The sequence below is a fragment of the Rhagoletis pomonella genome, unplaced genomic scaffold (genome assembly GCF_013731165.1).
Source record: "Rhagoletis pomonella isolate Grant_MI unplaced genomic scaffold, Rhpom_1.0 Rhpom_scaffold_02147, whole genome shotgun sequence".
Classification (NCBI taxonomy): Eukaryota; Metazoa; Arthropoda; class Insecta; order Diptera; family Tephritidae; genus Rhagoletis; species Rhagoletis pomonella.
Window position 1 is genome coordinate 7806 of NW_023460701.1, and position 7903 is coordinate 15708.

Consider the following 7903-nt stretch of genomic DNA (forward strand, 5'->3'; position numbering starts at 1 on the left):
TCATCAATTCCATTCCCAGTCGCCATGATCGAGCAATCGTCGGCATAAGAGACAATTGAGACTCCCTCTGGTGGTTGAGGGAGCTTTTAAATGTAAAAGTTAAACAGTAGCGGGGAAAGGACACCACCCTGTGGAACCCCCTGTTTTATTTTTCTCTATTTACTCGTTTTGTCTCTAAACATTACCGACGAATGTCGACCACTCAGATAATTTGCCGACCACCGTTTGAGCCTCTGTGGTAGAGAGGAGGCCTCTATATCTTCTAGTAGCGTGGAATGGCAGACGGTGTCAAACGCCTTTGACAAGTCCAACGCTACAAGAATCGTTCTCTCACAGGGACGGTTTCGGTTAAGGCCACGAGTTATCTGAGTGTTTATGGCGTTAAGTGCTGTTGTTGTACTGTGCACTTTACGGAAACCATGCTGATGCTTCGCTGGGGTCAAGTGGTTTGTGAAGTACGGGAGTAGCAAGGCCTCGAGTGTCTTCGCTACCGAGGAAAGGAGTGTTATCGGACGATAAGAATCTCCTTTGTTGGCAGGTTTTCCCGGTTTGAGCAGTGGGACCACTCTCCCCACCTTCCAGATGTCTGGGATGATGAGAGTGGTCATGGACAAGTTGAGGACCTCCGTAAGGTACGCTACCCCCGCAGGACCCAAATTTTTCAGCATCAGCATGCATATTCCGTCGGGACCCATGGCTTTGGAGGCTTTCGCCTTCCCGATGGCCACCTGAACTTCACCGCAAGTGAAAGCAAGGGGGGCACAGGAGGATGCAGTATGAACTGCCGGCTAAAATAGCTCGCGCATCGCTCCGGGTCCGACGAAGCATGGTCGCCGAAGGAAATTTCGACTCTGTCGTCGTGCTTCGTCGGATTGGACAGTGACCTCACGGTTGACCAAAGCTTGCTCACACCAGAGGTGAAGTTACAGGTCTTCAGATGCTCCTCCCACTTCTTCCGCTTATGTACGTTTACTAGTTGCCGAATCTCCGCGTTGAGATCCCTGATACGGGGTTCTCCGGGATCGGCCTGACGAAGGCTATCACGCTCATCGGCTAGACCAGCCGCTTCGGCAGGGAAGTTTGGACGTGGGTCCGATATACATCCTGCCGGTATGAAGCGAGCTGCAGCAGCAGTGACAGCCCTGCGGAACTTACGTTCACCGAGATGGACGTCGATTGGTGTGGGGAGCGCCGTGAAGGTGTTTTCGGTAAACTCAGCGTAACCTTTCCAGTCAGCTGACTATGGTGATATCTGGCGAGCTACTGCAGTTACCCATAATCCTGGTGGGTGCGTCGTCGTTCATTGTGCAGAATGTCGAATCGTCTATCTGCTCAGCCAAGTTCCCCTACGATCGTTTGACAGGCTTGAGTGCCAAAGATCGTGGTGCGCATTAAAGTCACCTACTACCATACGGTTTTCACCTCTGGGGAGCGCACCTATATCAGGGTGATATCCTGCCGGGCAGCAGGTGACGGGGTATGTATATGTTAAATATTTCGAGCTCAACATCGCCTGACCGGATAGCGATGCCCTGACATTCTAGGGTGGTATCCCTGCGGTCGATGTCTGCTTCGATTAGACGATACTGCACGGTGTGGTGCGTGATGAACGCTAAGCCACCGCCATTATCTCGCTCGCGATCTCGACGGTGCACGTTGTACCCGGCGCAATTCAACAAAGTTGAATTGCTGTGCAACTTCGTCTCTTGGACCGCAGCTATCAATATACCATGCCGACACATGAAGACGGTGATCTCCTCAATCTTGCTCTGTAGCCCGTTGCAGTTAAATTGAAGGAGCTTCATGTGGTTCGGGATACGTGTCGTGATGGGGGGTGTAAGTGATGTGTGTGTTCTTACCGCCGTTGGCTGAGTGCGCTGCTGTGATGATTGCCGCCCTGTGGTGGTGGCGGGAGGCATCGCGATTGAGGTCTTCGACCGAGCAGCGGAACACGGGCCCTCGAAGTTCCCAGTCCAATCTCGCGTGGTACGCAGACCTGAGCATGCCCTAAAGTGGCACCAGCCAAGGCAGGTGTTGCACTTGACTGATGTCACATTACGGAATATCCTGGTCTGACATACCGTGCAGATTGTAGGGGGAACCAGGAGTTGTTGGCGGCGGCCTGTGGGTGGTGGTGCGGTTGTGTGGGTTATGTGGTCTGTCGTGGCTGTGGTATGGTCTGTGGTGTTATTGTGTTGTGGTGACCGTGTGAGGCTGCTCGGGCGGACTGAGGTTAGCCGTGGAGGCTGCTCTGTTTGAGCAACAGGGGGCCACGTACTACGTGGTCTACTGTCGATGTGTCCGTAGTCCCGAGCAGACTCTGAGGTGACTCCACCCCTCGCAGGCATTACACTTGACTGAGGTGGAGTTGTGGTGTAATCGTCTCCGGCATACACAGCAGGTGTAGTATGTGTAGGTGTATGGGTCATCGTGTATTAAGTTTGCAAACGTGCTTTGAACCTTTTGAAGGTTGCATACTTGCCGTCAAATCTTGGCAGCTTCAACTTGGGCAAACGTCCTCGCCCATATTTAATAAATTTTCAACAAACGAAATCACTAACTCTGTTAATTTGCTCCAGTTAAGCGACAACCGTACGTAACGCAAGGCAAGACAAGAGGAGCGTTGACAAAGGTGCGAGAGGTAAATACCGTTGATAATACAGATGTACGTATGGGGCACCGAAATTGCGCATATGGAAACTGTGCATTTAGACATTATTTTGGTTTCAACCGTAACTGTGCATGTATGTATGCTTTATTTCGGTTTTTGCCATATACATTATTTCGGGTTTCAACCGAAACTGTGCATGTATGCATTACTTCGTTTTTTTTTTCATATACATTATTTCGCTTTTAAAACGAAAGTATACATATGCATAATTTCGGTATTTTCTCATATGCATTATTTCGGTTTTCAACCGAAACTGTGCATGTATGCATTACTTCGGGTTTTTCATATGCATTATTTCGGTTTTCAACCGAAACTGTGCATGCATGCATTATTTTGCCTTTCACATATGCATTATTTCGGTTTTCAACCGAAACTGTGCATGTATACATACCTTCGTCTTTCACATATGCATTATTTCGGTTTTCATCCGAAACTGTGCATGTATGCATTACTTCGCCTTTCACATATGCATTATTTCGGTTTTGAACCAAAATTGTGCATGCATGCATTTGTTCGGTTTTTGTTATATGCATTATTTCGGTTTTCTAACGAAAGTGTGCATATGGATTACTTCGTTTTTTACAATATGAATTATTGACTTACTAAGTACAAGTAAATAATTCACATTAATTCCTAAGCGCGGCCTAAATCCGCCTACGCAGAGAGAAGTTCTGCGCAAATTACTTCCGCCCTTCTTTTCCGGGAACACAGAAAGGAGAGTTCTACTTAGTAAGGGTTATAATCCCTAAGGGCGGCCGAAGGCCGCCTACGCAGAGAAAAGTTCTGCGCAAAAATACTTCCGGCCCCCCTTTCCGGAACCCAAAAAGGAGAATTCTACTTAGTAAGGGAGATAATCCCTAAGCGCGGCCAAAGGCCGCCTACGCAGAGAGAATTTCTACCCAAAAATACTTTTGTCCCCTTTTTTCCGGCAACACAGAAAGGAGAGTTCTACTTAGGGTTATAATCCCTAAGCGCGGCCAAAGGCCGCCTGCGCTGAAAGAAGCTCTGAGCAAAAATACTTCCGGTCCCCTTTTCCGGCAACACAGAAAGGAAAATTCTACTTAGTAAGGGTTATAATCCCTAAGCGCGGGCGAAGGCCGCCTACGCAGAAAGAAGTTCGTTTTCATGTATGCACTATTTCGGTTCTGAGTCGGAAACTGTGCTTGTATGTATTAATTCGGTTTTTGTCATATGCATTATTTCGGTTTTGAACCGAAACTCTGCATGTATGCGTTACTTCGTTTTTCGCATATGCGTTATTTCGGTTTTCAAACGAAAGTGTGCATGTATGCATTATTTCGGTTTTCAACCGAAACTGTGCATATATGCATTATTTCGGGTTTTTTCATATGCATTATTTCGGTTTTCAAACGAAAGAGTGCATATGCATAATTTCGGTTTTTATACCCGAGCGCACTTGTGCACAAGGGTATTATAACTTTGTTGACATAACGGTTGTTTGTAACAGGCAAAACGAATCGAGATAGATATAGACAAATGTATACATAAATGATCAGAATGAAAAGAGAAATCGATTAAGCGGTGACTGTCTGTCCGTCCGTCCGTCCGTCTGTGCACACGATAACTCGAGTAAAAATTGAGATATCTTAACGAAACTTGGTACGTGAACTTCTTTTGGGCGTAGGACGGATGGTATTGAAAATGGGCGAAATCGGACAATAACCACGCCTACCTCCCATATAACGGTAATTTTAAGAAATACGAAAACTGCGATATTTTAGTAACTACTGAAGATAATTCACTCAAAATTGATACTTACAATGAGTTTCAGACGGAAAACATGAATTTTATAAATTTTTGGAAAATGGGCGTAGCCACGCCCACTTATGGTTACATGTGTATATCTTGGTAACCGCTACACCAATTTCTTCCAAACTTGGCACAGTTCTTGGCCTTAGTACATCATACTAAATGGCTGAAAATTTTAATAATCGGACAATAACCACGCCTACCTCCCTTATAACGGTAATTTTCAGAAAAACGAAAATTGCGATATTTTAGTAACTACTGAAGATAATTCACTCAAAATTGATATTTGCAATGAGTTTTAGACGAAAAATAAGAATATTACAAAATTTTGGCAAATGGGCGTAGCCACGCCCACTTATGGTTACATGTGTATATCTTGGTAACCGCTACACCAATTTCTTCCAAACTTGGCACAGTTGTTGATCCTGGTACAGCATACCAAATGGCCGAAAATTTCTAAAATCGGACAATAACCACGCCCACATCCCATATAACGGTAATTTCGAGAAATACAAAATCTTCGATAAATCAGTAAATATTGAAGCTAATTTATTCAAAATTGATGGTTGCAACAATTCTTTACCAAGAAATACGTTTATGACAAAATTTTGGAAAATGGGCGTAGCACCGCCCACTTGTGATCACATATATGTATCTATATCGGTATGGTTATTGTGCTTGCCACATAAAAGCAAACCGTTGAAAATTGTTGAAATCGGACTAAAATTGAGGCCGCTTTTCATATAACGGTAAATTTCAGAAATGCTTGAAATTTCAATATTTCGAAATTTAAGGACGCTAATTTACTTAAAATGTATACACCCCGGCTTATCATGTAGCGGTAGCTTTCGGAAAGGTGGAAAACATATATTTAATACTTGCGCCGGGTATTTAATGTTCGGCCCCGCCCGAACTTAGACTTTCTTACTTGTTCTAATATGAATTATTGCGGTTTTCAACCGAAGCTGTGCATATATGCATTATTTCGGTTTTTTTCATTTGCATTATTTCGGTTTTCAACCGAAACTGTTTTTATATGCATTATTTCTTTTTTTTTCTTATGCATTATTTCGGTTTTTTTCATATGCATTATTTCGTATGCACAGTTTCCATATGCACAATTTCAGGGTGCCCCGCGAGGACGTTGATTCCCAGTGCTTGCCCCCGGGTCCCGATATCTGAGGTGGTGGCTCCTCCCGTTGCTTCTTCGGATCAGGAGTCTGGGGTGTCAAATCCCCGCTCTTCCGCTTTACGGAGGGTGCGGTCTCGCCGTACCCCCTCTCTTTCCTACCTTGGTCACTACTGTTCTTCTCCTCTCTGCGATCATGCCGCTCTTCCGCTTTGCAGCGGGTGCAGTCTCACCGGTGCGCCTGTCTTGGTGGTGTCCCTCACCCCACTTATCAGCGAGTGCGTCCCTACCTTTCTCGCTTTTATGCCCGCCCATCCGCCTAACGGCGGGTGCGGTCTGTTTGCGAGAGTTCCCTTGCCTTTTATGCTGATGCCCGCCTTTCCGCTCATCCGTGGGTGCGGTTGCTTTGTTCTCCCCCGATGATGGTTTGGCAAAGGCCAGTTCTCTAGACACCTCGGGTGTCTTACCTTCCCCTAGGTACCTCACATATCGTCTCGAGGCTGACCCACTGAGGCCAAGACGCCGGCGGTTGTCCAGGGCTCTTGGTTGCCCCAGAGGCGGAAGTGTGGGAGGTTTAGCCCGCCTATCCAGCTGGCGCTCTCTTGCCTCGTAGAGTCTCGAGATGCTGTGGGGCTAGTACGGCTGCGGGACCTATCTCGTACTCGAGTCGAGTTTGTACCTATTTTCTTTGTTCGGCCTTAGTAGCCTCTTTGGTTCCTTTGGTTTCTTCTTTTGCTTTTTTGTTGTTTTTGGTTTGGTTTTGGTTTTGTATTTTTGGTTGCATTCATCTTGTTCGTACGACCGCGTGCTTGACTCGCCAGACGTAGCAGTATAATAGTAGTAGAGGGATCTCGTCGTCCGCCTCTTCAGCGCTCCTTGTCGCGGTAAGTTATTCCACGAGGCGGCCCGGTGGCGAGAAGGCGCCGTTATAATGCAGCCGATTTTCCCTCCTGCCTGCAAACCGTCCAATGGGCACGGTGACGCGTCACACCCTGGATTAGAAGCTGGCAGTTTTTGGTCACCGTCCGCCAGCGGCCCTAAGCTGAGTCGGGGTAGCGCGGATGCTGCAAGTGCATTCGCGTTACCCTAATCCAGGGAAGGACCGATTGACGATTCGACTAAGCCCCCGCACCAGCGACAAGGTGCCTGCAATAGCGCGTGTTGTATGAAGAGTTCCTTGTTTTGGTTTTTGTTGTTGTTTTGTTCTTTAGTTGTTGTATTCATCTTGTTCGTACGACCGCATGTCTGACTTGCCAGGCGTAGCGGTTTAGGTAATTGCTGGGGATCTCGGTCGTCAGCTGCGACAGCGCTCCTTGCCGCAGTAATGCCACAGCTACATCTTGAGGCGGCCCGGTGTCGAGGAGGCGCCGTTAAAATACAGCCGGTTTTCCCTCCTGGCTGCAAACCGCCCAATGGGCATGGTGTTGCGTTCCACCCTGGATTAGGAGGTGGCAGTTCTTGGTCACTGATCGCCAGCAGCCCTAAGCTGGAAAGAAGAAGCTGCAAGCGTCTGCGTTACCCCAGTCCAAGGAAGGGCTGAGTGGAGATTCAGGTGTCATGTAGCTTGGAGGATTTTCTTATGCTGAAACATAGTACTACATATTTCCATGTTTCGGGCCCCGACGAAGTCGGATCAGCCTCATTCCGTTATCGGACGTTTCGTCGTGGAAGCTTAAGTTTTCGACAGTGGCGCCAGAGATCACTTCCTTGCCCACCTTGGCATAGAAATCGCCAAGCACGATTTTTATATCGTGTCAGGGGCAGCGCTCATATGTTCTCTCCAAGCGCACATAGAAAGGATCCTTGGACACCTCGTCCTTCTCTTCCGTCGGAGTATTGAAGAATCTCTCTTTGATGCGGATTGTGGCTAGACGTTGTTGTTGTTGTTGTTGTAGCGGCTACAAAAACCCCGCCCAGATCGGTTGGTATCTCAGTCGTTGTCGTCAAGTTCCACTAACGGCAACCCTAGGAAGCGTGCAGCTTCTGCGGGGTTTGTCCACAGGGACAAGGCCGTTAGGGTTGTCGGGTTTTCCGGGCATGCGAAGAGATGTTTCGAGTCATGTGGGGTCTCTCCGCATGCCGGACACTAATTCGGCACATCCTCATTCAGCCTACTCAAATAGGAGTTCAACCTGCTGCAGTAGCCGGAGCGAAGTTGTGCGAGTGTTGTGCGTGTCTCCCGAGGCAGATGAAGCTCCGTCTCGTCTATGCCCGGGGGTGGTGTGCCTAGAACGGCATTCACAGGTCTAGAGTCTTCATAACTCGAGACTGAGTCCCTGTGAATGCCGTTCAGGGCCTGTCTGTAAGCTGTCGGGTCCAGAGGTTGCTTAATG